This window comes from Amblyomma americanum, chromosome 7, assembly GCF_052857255.1.
Source record: "Amblyomma americanum isolate KBUSLIRL-KWMA chromosome 7, ASM5285725v1, whole genome shotgun sequence".
In the NCBI taxonomy this organism is placed as follows: domain Eukaryota; kingdom Metazoa; phylum Arthropoda; class Arachnida; order Ixodida; family Ixodidae; genus Amblyomma; species Amblyomma americanum.
Genome location: NC_135503.1, coordinates 176,476,769 through 176,491,207, shown reverse-complemented (window position 1 = coordinate 176,491,207; position 14,439 = coordinate 176,476,769). Strand labels below are relative to the sequence as shown.

At 44.2% G+C, this 14,439-nt stretch overlaps 1 protein-coding gene and 1 long non-coding RNA gene across 2 annotated transcripts in view; both read left to right on the top strand.

The window, feature by feature from the left end:
- LOC144098221 (calcium-activated chloride channel regulator 3A-1-like) overlaps window positions 1–14,439 on the top strand; it is a 1,385,444-nt gene that overhangs the window by 21,773 nt on the left and 1,349,232 nt on the right. The window lies entirely within an intron of this gene.
- Window positions 6,585–10,688, top strand: LOC144097590 (uncharacterized). The gene is made up of 4 exons (XR_013307079.1): window positions 6,585–6,878; window positions 7,644–7,736; window positions 8,263–8,338; window positions 10,565–10,688. It is a non-coding gene; the product is annotated as an uncharacterized LOC144097590 (long non-coding RNA).

The window sequence follows — 14,439 nt, the reverse complement described above, 5'->3', positions numbered from 1 at the left end:
AAATTTTCCTTGCCTTTTACTGTAGTAATTTCATGCAATCTTTATAACGCACTATAGCGCACATTTGCATTCTTTATTTCCTTGCCACAAGCATGAGCAGCACACAAATCTGCTCTTTCATTGCCCTTTATGCCGACGTGACTTGGTACCCAGCAGAGTCATGTATTTTCCTTGAGCTAGGGCTGTTGTAATGTTGTGTATGAGGTCGCCAAGCAGCGGGGTATTGCATTTCTAGAACAAATGGCTCTGAGCACACTTAGCGAGTCTGCGTAAATAATACTGTTGGTGAGGTTTTCATTTACTATTTTTTTCTATGGCTACACAGATAGCGTAACATGCCGCAGTGAAGATTGAAGCACACTGTGGAAGTCTTACTATTTTATTCCTATTCCCGTGTACCGCTGCACTTCCAACGTAAGCGCCTGTTTTTGAACCGTCTATATAAGAAGCTGCGTAATTACTTTATTTTTGTTAAAGCGTGAGGAATTCTTGTATGATATGTTCTTGCGGAATTTGTTTTTTAAGGAAGTGTCAGAGTAAGATCACAGATTTCCGGAAAGTTGTACCATGGCGAAAGTGGACCTCGTCTTTGAGAAATGCTTGGAAATATGTCTAATACGCCAAGGTTCTGGCATATGTCTTCGAATCGTAAGAGCAGTGGACGGGTCGCTTGCGGTTTATTCTTAAAGAGTACTCTAGATGGGCACTCTATAGCGATGGGGTAACAAATATGTTTGTGCAGTGAACGAATTTTTAGAATGTATGAGCATGTGAGCATGGCTCTTCTGTCTGTAAGTGACGGCTCGTTGGTTTCAACATAAAGACTGTTTATAGGTGACGTCCTGTAAGCACCAGTTGAAAGCCGTAATCCTAAATTGTGCACTGGGTCGAGTCGTTTCAAATACGATGGCCTAGCTAAATCATATACTATACTGCCATAGTCTTAGCAGGATCGTCCCACATAGCGGTAGATTTTCAGAAGGCTTGCCCTGTCACAACCCGTGTTTACGTGAAAGGACTTTGAGTATATTCAGTGATCGGGAAGTTTTCTTTTTTAATGCATTATTATGAGGCAGGAAAGTGAGTTTTTTGCCAAATGTTATACCTAAAAATTGGTGCTCATTTTTTATGGACAACTCGGTGTCGTTCAGATGTAGGGTCGGATCTGCCTGTAATCCTCGTTTTAATGAGAGCGGAATTGCCACTGATTTCTGTGGGGAAAACCGGAAACCAGTTTTATCCGCCTATGCTGCCAGTTTATTTATTGTAAATTGTATTCGTCTTTTACAATTTTGTGCATTGGAGGACGTACAAGCTATTTGAAGGTCGTCTACATAGACTGAATACATAACGGACCTCGGGATTATTTTTCTGAGAGTTCATTGTTACAACAAAAAGGGTAGTGCTTAATATGCAGCCTTGAGGTACTCCATTTTCTTGAATAAAATATCTCGAAAGCATTGAGCCCAGGCGGACATTAATGAACGGTTAGACAAAAAGTCTTTAAGGGAGTTCATAATTCTGCCACGGATGGCAAGCTCAGCTAAGTCTTGGAGAATCCCGAACCTCCATGTTGTATCATAAGCTTTTACTAAATCGAAAAAGACTGCAAGGCAGCATTGTTTGTTAATAAAAGCTTCTCTGACAGTATTTTCGAGACGGACTAGGTGATCTGTTGTGGAGCATCCCTTTTTAAAACCGCATTGATGGATATCTAGAAGTTCGCAGGATTGAAGGTCGAAAGTTATTCTTATATTCAGGACACTTTCAAAGGATTTGGCGATGCAACTGGTAAGGACTATGGGTCTATAACTGCTATGAGATGTTGGAGGTTTATTAGAATTAAGAAACGGTACAATAATAGTTTTTTTTCCAGCTTCAGGTATTTTCCCCGTAACCCACACTTTGTTAAAGGATCTTAAAAGTGCTTCTACGGCAGGCTCAGGAAGATGGGCGAGCATTTCATAGTGTATTTCGCCGGCTCCTGGACCTGTTTTCTTTCTGGCAGACAGTACTGTGTTTATTTCTTGGAGCGTAATTAAATTGTTGTATTCTTCTTTTTCACCTTCATTTATTGGAAGTCTTCGTTTTTCGGTTACATTTTTGAGTTTTTTAAATGACTGCGTATATTGCGATGAACTGGAAACTGCAGCGAAGTGTTCACCCAAAATGTCTGCCTGTTTCCATATGCTTATTTTTGTGCCAGGTGTTGTCATATGAGGAATTGTGAACAGCGGGAAGCTGTTTTTTTTTTAGTTTTAGAACCTGCTCCCACATTTTTTTAGATGTGATTTCACTGTTTATAGATGAAACATAACTCTGCATGAAGCTTTTTCGGCAATGCGACCGATGTACCGAGCTTTAGCTCTTGCCTTTTTAAAATATACGAGATTTTCATGTGTCGGATAACTGCGAAATTTACCCCAAGCTCTATTTTGCTGTTTTTTTTTGCTTCCTTTCAGTCTTTTGTCCACCACGTTTTGTGGTTTTGTCGCAATACTCCAGAAGACTGCGGAATAGTTAATTCTGCAGCCGTTACGATACAATTGATGAACGTTTTGTTTATCTGATCGATGGTCAGGTTTTCTAAATCTATATTTTGTAAAATGGCTTTTTCTCTAAAACGTTCCCAGTCTGCTAGATGCAGCTTCCAGCGCCGCGGTTTTCTGGGGATTATTTCCGGTGGAGATATTAAAGAGATTAGTACAAAGAGGTGACCGCTACCGTATGGGTTGTCAATGACATCCCATTTAAAATCGTTAAAAACAGAAGGTGAAGTAAATGAAAAATATAAACAGGTCATTTTCCCCGACGTAGGGGAGCAGTATGTGGCCTTTTCAGCATTTAAAAGAGATACATTACTTGTAAGGATAAAACCTTCGATTATTTGTCCAATAGAGCCACAGCGCTCGCTTCCCCAAAAAGGGGAATGAGCGTTAAAATCCCCACCCGATCAAAACGCGCGACACAATTTTGTGTCGCAAGACAAGCTGTCTTGTCGTGCCTTGTGTCGTGCGACAAGCTTCGTGTCGTGGGTTCTTTCGCGCGACAAAGTTGTTTGTAGCAGGTTCTGCCGCACGACAGACATCTTTCCTGCATTTTGTCGTGCGATGAAGGTCCCTGTCGGAGCATTTGTCGCGCGACAGGTTTCTGTCGCAGGTACTGTCGCGCGACAGAGGGAGTCGTGCCGCGCGACAGAGATTGCATGCCTCAGCAAAGTTGCCTGTCGGGGGTTCAGTCACGCGACAGACTTCTATTGCGCCTCTTTTCACGCGACAAAAGTACCTGTCGTGCGGCCTGTCGCGCGACACAACAGCTTGTCGTGGGATATGCTGCGTGACAGATACCTGTCGCGGATTGTGCCGCGTGATAGATACCTATCTTGGGATGTGTCATACGACATATTCCTGGTGAGGGTAATTGTTTTACTGCAGAATTCTAGAAATACTGTCATGCTGTCGTGTGACAGCGATAGGACCAAATTGACCAAAGATGCTTCAAAGCGCGTTCACTGTGGCGAGTCGCGAAGAGGATGCGAGGTGCTCTGATCTGTTGGTGACGGGCACCGAGCGAAATGAAGCGCTCATTCACATTGGCGAATCGAGTTTTCAACTCGCTTCCCGCGACCTGGCTCTCCACCGAACGAGAATTGGCTTAGAGGAGAGGCACTGCTCGAGCACTCACCTAATTCCCTTCTGTTCCCACATGACAATGTGACGAAAGTAGTGCATGCTCAAGAGTATAATGCGGCTTTGAAAGGCCAAAGAGCTGTAATGCACAAGCGACGAAGCCAGCGTTGCCTGCGTATCCGCACGCGCTTGCGGTGGCGGCATGTAGCTGCAGCCACGACAGCGCCTGCACACCAATAGGTGCGCGGAAGTCGAATGGCGCTACTGAAAGTCAGTGTCCTCATGGCTTCTGTGACATGTTCAAGCCATGCAACATAATGTACCGCTACTACTACATGCGCAGAAAAGGCCAAGGACACTTCTATGCATCGCGGAAAAGAATGTCGTTAATCGTCAATCAGGGAAAATTACTGGCCATAACTATCCGGCTACACAAAGGCAGCATGTGTGTACATGCACGCAGTTCTCTGTATAAATGTTCAAAGGAACCCCGATATCATTTTTCCGCGTTTCAGTTTTAAGAGCGTCAGATCTTACTACTTACGTTTGTCAAGGACACGTCTGTCGGCAGGGAAGGTCAAATTGGCCAAGACAGTTACCACACTATATCACATAGCAACAGCGGGCGCGTAGAGCCTCAGTTGTCACAGATACCTTCGATCCATTTTACCTACGCCAGTATAGCGGCTATCGAAGTGGAACGCTGGGGACCCCCATTTGCAACAAATTTGGGGGCCGCCCGTTTGACGCATAACGATCGAAGTGGTGTCATTTGACTTGTCATGTTCCTGAGGATAAAATAAATATTTAGATGAAGCCCAAAATATGTGTGAGATTCGCACCGACGACCTTTTCGCCCCCAAATCGTGCATTCCGGGGACTTCCAGACAGCCATATGGCCTAATCGTTTCTCGCAGAGGGTTCCGGATGCGGTCAAACAATACGTCTTGTTGTAATGCACACGTTTATACAATTCGTTAACTGATATATAAGGAGGAAACATACCGGATATAGGGAAGGTGGCTGTGAATCGCAATAGTAGAGCAAAATCTTTGAAGTAGATGACGCTGCTTGTATCTTATAACGAATGTTTCCGAAACGAAACGCCCTCAGATGTTTGTATTTTGTCTTCTCCACGTTTGCTGAGCACCCCGATCTAAACACTTGAAGCTCTCGTAGCTAATGCTCTTAAGTCACACACTAATGCAGTGTTGGCGGAGAATTTTTTTTTAGCGGCAGTGACGTGGTGCTTATCATAAAATAGCAAAAAAAGATACTTTACGACGTCGTTCATTGCCTTCACTGAAAATTTCATGACGGTGACAGGAAAATGCCGCTAAATATAGACAACAGCGTATGCAGCCGAAGGTGAAATGCGGCGGCCGGAGAGTTTGAACCGATTTGATTCTTGGTCGAAATGAGAATAAAGTTTTGGGACTGACGTCAACAGCGCGCTTTAAAGAGTTTCGCCTACTTTGACACAGTCTAGCTCCTGTGCACCCGCGCTCGGTCCTCTAAACTACTCTGGTCCCAGAGTGACTGTGTGCTATGACAATCTGAGCGAAAAGGAGGATGTCTGGGGGTTTCGATGTGCATCACGGCCATACAGTTGAGCGACATGATAACGTACGGGCACGGCATGCCAGCCTAAATACCGGCCGCCAGCGTCAGAAAAATGCGACAGTAATGTTTGTTCAAGTCCATACTAAGCCGTCGGATGGAGTATCGTTGGCCAATATCGAGTCGTTGGTAGAAGCGATAACAGTAATACAAACAAATGTCTCCCCACGGCGCCTTTAATTGCTGCTGCTCAATCGCAGCTCTCCTGGCCTCAGCTGGCTCCGCTCCTGAAGGTGTCGCGGAAACCGAGCATATCTTTGTTTTACTATGAGACGAGATTCACAGTAAAAAGATGACGAGAGCAGCACCTCAGCGCTAGCCAGTTTCGAAGTGCACTCAGCTGCTGCATCGATGTGAAACCGGCTAGGCTTAGAGACGACTAGGGCAGCCAGGGGGTAGAGCGCGTAGTTCATTGCCCGGCGCGCCCGCGGGCGGCGTCGTTCCCGAAAGCTCGCCTCGCTCACTCCGGCTGGCTCACTGATTGGCTCAACAGCTTGCGACCTTCACTCGGAAGGCTGGAAAATCGAGCAGCGAGCGACTGGCGCTGCGACTGAGCGATACTTTATGCCCACGTTTGCAGTACTGGTGAACAACTTTTAACGCCCATATGTTTGGGTTATCGGCTGCGTTGCGGCGAGTCTTAGTTAAGATCATCCGCGACGCCATCGTCACCATCCGTGACGCACAGGCTGAGAACTTCAATTCCAGTACGTGCCAAAACAGCTCGTATTTATCCTAACGATAAGAACTCGAAAACACGGCTGCTTCGATGCGCTAGTGGGCTCTTGCTTGCGATCAGGATGCGGCGAGTGCTAGCCGCTGTTGCATATTAGCTAAAGTGAGACTCAAGTATCGACGTAGTTTCGTAACGCAGTTGATATCAAAGCAATCCGCTTGTACTGGTCACCAATTAAGCTGTTAAGTTTCATGATCTCCGGTGAGCGTGCCAGTGTCGCGCAAATTAATGCATCGCAGGTACTCTCCATCGTGCCAATTGCGTTCAACTTATCCACGATATTCGCCAGCTTGAAATACGGCGCTTTTCTTCGCTGTTTTTGTCGCAACATAGTGATTTTATCTGGCATCAAACGAAATTGCGTTCTGTCAACACCGTCGTCTGCTCCGTCGTCTGCTAGGGCATCCGGGTCACTTCAGGGGATCACAGGATCGCAGCTTCTACAAACGACATGCCAGAAAAAGTAACTGAAAGCGCTTTAATATTCCTAAATAATCTAAAAATAATTTAAAATAAATGCAGTGTCTTTGTTGTGAAGATAATATATTCATGGTTTAAAAAACAAATTTTTTTGTCGGTTGCAATTTTTCACCGACACGAAAGCGCAGCCGTCGGCGCCATTGCAGCGCAATCGACGCGTCGTGTTTTGTATTATTTGCCTCTTTGAGGCATTGCTTGAGTACTAGTACGGCGGACACGTGTGAAGAACTCATTCAATAGGAAGGTAGCAGGAGTATGTTTTGGAAGCCAACGACCAGGATTTCGGCCTGTCAACATTGGCGAGTTTTAACGGGTAAGCTATGAAGAAAGACAGCGCTGCGACGTCTTGTCATCTGTAAAGGGAACGAAGACTCCTGTGCCGTTTTACTAAGCCTGGATGAATCGCATGGCTGGTAAGTCCCGCTCTGCGTTTCTTTGCTAATGATCTGTATTCACACGCGCTACTTGTATGCGGCTATATAGGTATGTGAGTGGAGGCAGTCCGCCTGCGGTTGCCGCAGCTATATTGCGGCGCCAAAAAAGCAGGGCCTATATCCTGCATGACAAGCGTTGTTCTCATTGTCTTTATGCGTATTTAGTACTCGCGTGCCGTGGTCAATAAAAATGGCACCAGATACCACAACAGAGTTACGCTTTCGCTTGCTAGCGCTTCGACACTCGGTGCAAAACCATGGATTTGCACAGCGTAGAAGACGATGAGCGAGAAGTGCCGCGCGGCGGAGCGCTCGCGCTAGGCCAGCTGCGATCAGACACCGCACTATTTTGCTCAGGGTTAGTACTCATCGGATTAGTGCTTGTGCCTTAATATGCGTCATGCTAAATTATTCTGAGGCAGTGATCGCATGCGAAAGGCTAGTTCTTATTCATCGCCTTGTCATTTGTAAACTTGTCTGTGCTTCCCCGGTGGAACAGGATTTGAGGCAGTGTTATGTCAAAGTTAGATCAATCTTGCGTCTCCTGAGCTGTAAACGTTGATGCTTCCTCTCCTTCTGAGCACTGCGAGCTGTCGGAGATGCAACTGCACACTTATTTAGGATTTCTACCTTTTTGCTATATCCCTCGCTTTTGCGGCCCGCATTCATGTCGTTCGCCATTGTCGATGGTTTTTTTGTTACTTATTTTCACTTTGTTATTTATTCTTGGTTGCGTGCCATCAGCTGTGTTGCCGGCGATTCTCCGAGCTCGGAACTCTTCCCAGGCACGGGATCCTACCCACCGACCTCCGTTCGCCGCACTCACAAGTTTTTTTGGTATTTTTTTGTTTTTCTTGCCCTTACTTGCATTGCCAGTCGACAAATTTGTGCAGCTTTTAATTGTATGCAGATTTGTTCAATGCGCTAACAATTTTTCTATGATGCTAAGCTGTGCTGTGAGATATTAAGCTTCTTGCTAGTGAAGGCATGCATTCTCTCTTCTCATTTAACCAAGGCAGACTGGTTGCAACTTTCAATTTAATACCTAGACATTGGTGCAAGGCACCATGATAGGAATTAATGAAAACCTGCACATCCTATATTCAAATTGGTGCGTGGTATTTCAGCCAGCTCATCTTTCAGTGTGGTTATAACAGTCATTGTGACTCTTCTCAAAGAATGTGTATGGGTGCATTACATAAAATCTGTTCATTTCTTTTGTCATGGGCTAGCTCATTGGTTTTTTATTTACTTATATTACGTCTAAGTTTAGTTTTTAAAGCAGTCGACAATTTCCTCTCTTGTCATTCATGACATGGCTACAGTCACTGACAGCTGTTGCTCCGGATGTATTTATTTGCAGTTGCCAGCGGCCAGCATCTATTGGGCCATGCGTGCTTCCTGCCTTCGGCTGCGTCATCCCTCCTGATCCGTTCATGGTAGTTATTCTTTTTCAGTGATGCATATCTTAGCTGCCTACTTAGAAAAAAATATTTTCAATATAGGCTTGCAGCTAGGTTTAGAAATGCATGAAACTCTACATGCACTTCACAGCAGTACCTCAGCTTATAATTACCGGAACTGTAGATTTGTACACAATATAGTCGCTGATGTAGCTCTTGACGCAGCTGCTGTTAACATAAACGTGCTTTGACATTGCACACCTGCTGCCTGATATGCATATGTGTCCTCGAAAAGGTCCTATATGTTCATTTATCCCTTTAAAAACATTGCGCTCTACAATGATGGTTTACCAGTATTTCTGATACAGAGACAAAGTTGTTAGTCAGTAATGTAACATTGCACGATGACACCAATCCTTGTATGGCATAGCATTCTTGCAATGCACTGGGCAAGCTGCTGTCAGCACAGATTTATTGCTGGTTTATTGCCATAGCATATGGTTACACTGAACAGTTTGTATCTCTACCTTCTTAAAGCTGCATACTAGAGAGAGAGAGAGAAACACCTTTATTGTAACACCAGTCAATGAACGCCAGGAGAGAAGTCCATCTCCCCTGTCGGCCCTAGCCGTCGGCCGGGATCCCTTGGGATACAGCAGCAGCAAGGGCTTGACCGATGATGTCTTGCTGGACGTTGGGGTCTGGGCTGCGGAGCAAAGCCTCTCAGGATTCTATAGTGCGTGAGCTGGTTGAAGGAAAATTCAAGGAAATGTAACAGTAACTGTCTCACATTTTGGTGGACACTTGAACCGTGATATAAGGGAGGGATATAGAAGGGAAGTAATGAAGAGCTGCCCTAGCGGAGGGCTGATGCCCATGTTAGATACCTCGCAATTAACACATTTGGTGCAAAACAAACATGGGACTTGCACGCTCACAAGCACCCTCATCTCAGTAAAACAAAGTGTCAATGTTGCCGTACTTTAGAGCTTTGCTCTTAAAAGTGCAGCTGACTGCTGCTCAAAGTTGAGAGCAAAAATATGTCTACTTTTCCTCATGGGCAGTCCGCGATGCTAGTGTCATTTGCAATGGTGATTGACATTGAGTCGCATGTTGCGCAGTCCGTTCCTGGAATTAGTGATTTTGTCTGTTGTGTGAATGTGCTGTTAAAATTAGTGCAGAACAATGGTTCTCCAGTTCATTTTAAGTAACTATCGTATGCCATATGCTACCACCTTTTTTCCTCAAATTTCCTAATTTCATTTAGCCATCTGATTGCCACCCATTCATGCATTCACCTACTCTTGGAATCCTCCCACTGTTTTAGTGTGGTATTGCTTATATCTCCTCTGCATTACGCATGCATTGCACATCCTCTTTTTTTGATTTAGTCAAGATATCTCTGTTCCTGTTTCTTGCATAAGCACAAGAGGCGACTCAAGTGCACCATCTGGGCTTGTGATGCAATGTGTAGGGCTCTTCGTTTTTGAGTAAAACCTGGTTTCTCCCTACTGTCGCACCAATAAAGATTCTTAAAGATCAGGTTCAATGTAATTTCTGTGCAAATGTGCCTGTAAGTGTGGTTTGAAGGTGCACAAAGCCGATGAACTGCTGGAGTGTAGTGGATGTCACATAATTCTTCTGATAGATTTCTCTGGTTATTTTATTTCTCTTTTAATGTTTATTGTTAGTCGGTTGCTTATAATTTTTGGATAAATTGAAAACTACATGTACTGACTGGTATTTCATTCCAATAATTATACCCATTCTTATGAAGCTGTGTTGGAAGGTAGGTGTGCATTTAGTATGCATGCTTTGAATTTCAGTGATTGTTTCTGCAATGCAAAACGGAGGACAGGTCTCTGCTGTGCGAGTTTTTTGCAATGGAGTAAGTAGCTGGAGCAGCATTTGCTACTGTGTCACCCAGCCAAAAGTTCTCCCACAGACCACTGAGCTTCTGAGTACCTATGGCTTCAAGCTCGAAGCTCTGGTTGCCCTTTCCGAGGTTTTCTGCATTAACGAGTGCAAGCCCAAGGGCTCAGAGCTAACAAGCATTTGAAACCATAGAGCTATACACAGTAGTGCTGGGACCGTGCAGCAAGTCAGTGTGAATTAGGTCGCGATAAACGTGGTTTACTGTAGAAAGCTAGTGCGAAAAAATAGTTGCGCTAACAGAAACCGCTGTTTTTTTCTTACTCGGTCATTGAAACAAAGCAATGCATGTAAAATTTGATATCTCACTGATCCCTCAATTTTTTCCAGCTAAAGACCAAGAGTTGCATGGAAGTTGTGCAAGCCACCAAGTTGCGTGTGATTTTTGCCAGGGACCTGGAGCAGGCTGGGAAATTAGTGGATGGCCAGTGGTATTCATTCAGTAAGGCAAGCTTTTTCTGTAAGTACAGTTTTTGGCATGGCATTGCTTAGGGATGCATGCACTAATCTGACAACTCTACGCCCGCCCATGCTTCAAGAATAATGAAGTACGTGAAAAAAAAGTGATTGCCGAAAAAAAATTGCCGCTTCGGTTATGATTTTTCAGGAAAGTATTTGCCATTTAAAGGGCTGTGAAAACCTTAAAAATTATTATGTGCTTGCTATGGCTTTTTTTCAAATTTCTCCGTCCACATCTATGTTGCCCTGACCTTGTAGCTTGTATGCATGAGATTGGCTGCTACCTACAGTTCGCTTTTTGGTTGCTCCTTTATTGCCTGTCACAATCTTTACTTTGCGTGACAGTGTCATGCAGTTTGGGAAGTAATCTGATCTTATTTCTGCATTGGCCTGAAGTGCAAGCTTTTGCATGTGGGGCAGGTTTATGGTGTCCTTTTGTTTGCTGTAACTGCAGTTTGGCCATGAGGGTTAGAGGCTTAGTCCTTTTTTTATTTTGATGCAGTGTCATATACATCATGCATAAATTAATGAAGTAAGCACTATGTTTTGTAATAAATAAACATTCATTATAGCTGTGGCCATTATAAGTGCACTTGACTCTAAAATTGCTGTCTTCCAGCATTCAGTATTAAATCTTAAAACCAGCCGGAAGACACAACACAGGAGAAGAGATGAGCACAAGATGAGGCTGGTCTAACAACTGAAATTTTATTGAAGGAAAGTGGCAAAAGAAGACCTGCAAAGAAATTCAAGCACGCCAAACCCCGAAGCAGTGAGAGGGCAAAAAACAATCTAAAGGCACTGACGTACTAGTAAACCATCTAAAAAACTAATTCCTTAGAGTGAAGGTTCACCGACGGTTTAGCCAGGCACTTGTTTTTAGCCTTACTGATGTAGTAAGCCTCAACTATATCAGGACAGATTTATCACTTCCCTAAACCACTGATGCGCCGCGGATATCAGGCGTGCAAAGAGAAAGGTCGTCCTCCGATTGCATTCACGAGATATAACGTGCAGTGTCAGGTGAAAATTCGCCTTCCTCTCTATACAGTGAAAGTGCTCTCAGCCAGGCACACATTCAGATATCTGCTTGTCTGCCCATAGTAGTTTCAGCTACGAGGCAGTGGAATGCAAAAAACCCGTTTACTTTTGCAAGCGGTGAACATTTTTTATCTGCCACTGTGCATAGCGGATGATTACCCGTAGTTGTATCAAGCCTAGTTTGAACGAAGAAGCAAAGGGCTCCTACCTTACTTTTAGCGGTCAAGACAACAGCAACATCATACTTTGGTGCAACTTTCTTGGGACGGTGCGAAATGGCGTGGAGGTAAGGTATAGAGCCCGTCTTTTTGTGCTGCTCAACTACGTCAGCATCATGCGAATGGTGTTCCGTTCCCTCGAGAGAGTAAAAACACACTCTGACAGGTGTGCGAGATGGGCAAGTGGGAACCCAGATGCAATTGGCTTGGAAACCTGCTCCGAGAATGCATTCTAAGCACTGTGATGGTATGACTTCCATAAAGCGGTCGTGATGCATGCGATTGCCAACCTGTCCTTCACCAGCCTCGAGTGGTTCGACTCATAGCTTAGGCTTCCCGATCTTGGGCTGTGGCGCCAACATATTTCATTTCATTTTCATTTTATTACTCTCAAGGCCGGTCAGGCGTTACAGAGAGCAGTAGGCAAAAAAAATAAATACAAAGAAACAAACAAATAAACAGTTTACAATTCATAAGCATTAACAGTATCCTTGAATTTCTGAGCATCATTGATGACGACGACGGTGGAGGGCAGGTGATTCCAGTCCGAGGCTGTTCTGGGGACGAAGGAATTTAGATATTGGACCGTCCTGCACTGTGGAATGTGCACCTTTAGTTGATGATCTCTGCGGGACGATATGTGCACCGGAGGATTAAACAAGGACTGCTTTAAGGTTTCGTTGCCGTAATATATTTTATGAAATGTGCAGAGGCGCGAAATGCGGCGCTCTATGGCAAGATCCGGAAGATTAAGCGTTCTTTTCATTTCTGAAACACTTTCATGGCGGGAGTAATTTGACATTATGAACCTTGCAGAGCGATTTTGGATGGATTCAAGCCGCCCAACGAGAGAGTTAGTGTATGGGTCCCACACTGGAGCAGCGTATTCAATTTTTGAACGGACGAGTGTTTTGTAGAGCAGTAGTTTCACAGGGATAGGGGCAAGGGAAAAGTTACGACGGATGAAGCCAAGCATGCGGTTGGCCTCGTTAGTAATATATTCAATGTGAGCCTTCCAGGACAGATCATCTGTTATTTGAACTCCAAGGTACTTATACTTGGTAACTTGGGTCAGTGGGGTGTCGTCGAGAGAGTATGAGCACGGAATGTTGTGATTAGTCGTGCGCGTAATTCTCATTAATTTACATTTGTTAACGTTTAGTTTCATAAGCCAGGTATTACACCAAGTTCCAATTATATTCAGATCATTTTGAAGAGCACATGCATCATCTTGGTTAGTAACTTCTCTGTATAAAACACAGTCATCAGCGAAAAGTCTTATTTTGGAAGTAACTGAGGAAGGAAGATCATTAATATAGATAAGGAAAAGAAGAGGTCCTAGAACTGATCCTTGCGGAACGCCAGAGGTTACGGGGGAAATGGGGGAGTCATGATCGTTAGCATTTACATACTGACTTCGATTACTTAAAAAACACTCAATCCACTTTAAAATACCATTATCAATATTTAATTTACTTAACTTATAAAGTAACAGTTGATGTGACATGGTGTGAAAAGCCTTTGCAAAGTCGATATATATACAATCAATGAGGGAAGAGTGGTCCAGAGCGAAAATCAAGTCATTAGTGAATGCAAATAATTGAGTTTCACATGAATGATGCTTACGAAAACCATGCTGTGAATCTGTAAAAAAACGAATTAGCTTCCAGATAGTCAACAAGGTGTGAATAGATATGTTCAAGGAGTTTGCATGGAATAGATGTTAAGGAAATAGGCCTGTAGTTATTAGGATTATGAACGTCACCAGACTTGTGGACTGGAACCACCTTGGCGATCCTCCAGTCGTCAGGCAGTGATGCGCTGCGGATGGACTGCGTAAAAATTTCTGACATCATGGATGAATATAAACATGTGGTCGTCTGCAAAGCACAGGTCTAAGTCAAGAAGCTACAAACGGTTATGCTTAGTGAAAGTCAGAGGTAAAAGATAGGCTTTGACCACATGCCTAAAGATTTCTAAAACGTCTTATGCCAACTCATCTGAACCCTCCTTGTGCAAAAAAATTAGGTAGCTACCAACATAACGAAATGCTACTATGCCGAGGTCTTCCAAACAGGGCTTTGATGCGGTATCAACTCAGGACAGAAGAATGTCGCGGAGGAACAGTGCAACCTGGGACCCTCTGCATATGCCTGAATTCTGATGCAAATACCGCCTTGCCAACTCACAAAAGTGGAGTTCTGTGGAGTTCTAGTTTCTTGTGGACAGCAACCTGGGCAGGTGCTCTGCAGTGAGCATCGACATGGAGGGCCTGCACTATTCTTTGTCACATGATAGACCTCTGAGGCTTGTGCAAACTCCATCAGGGTGAATAATGAACATGCTTTTACAGATGATTGCATGATTTCGGTTGCTGGCTTCATGGGGCTGTTGTCCTTTTACTGCAAATCCGCATTTCTCAGTTGGCAGGGCAGTATTAACACGCAGGTCGTACCTTTGCTGAGCAACATTTTTTTGTCTTAAGTC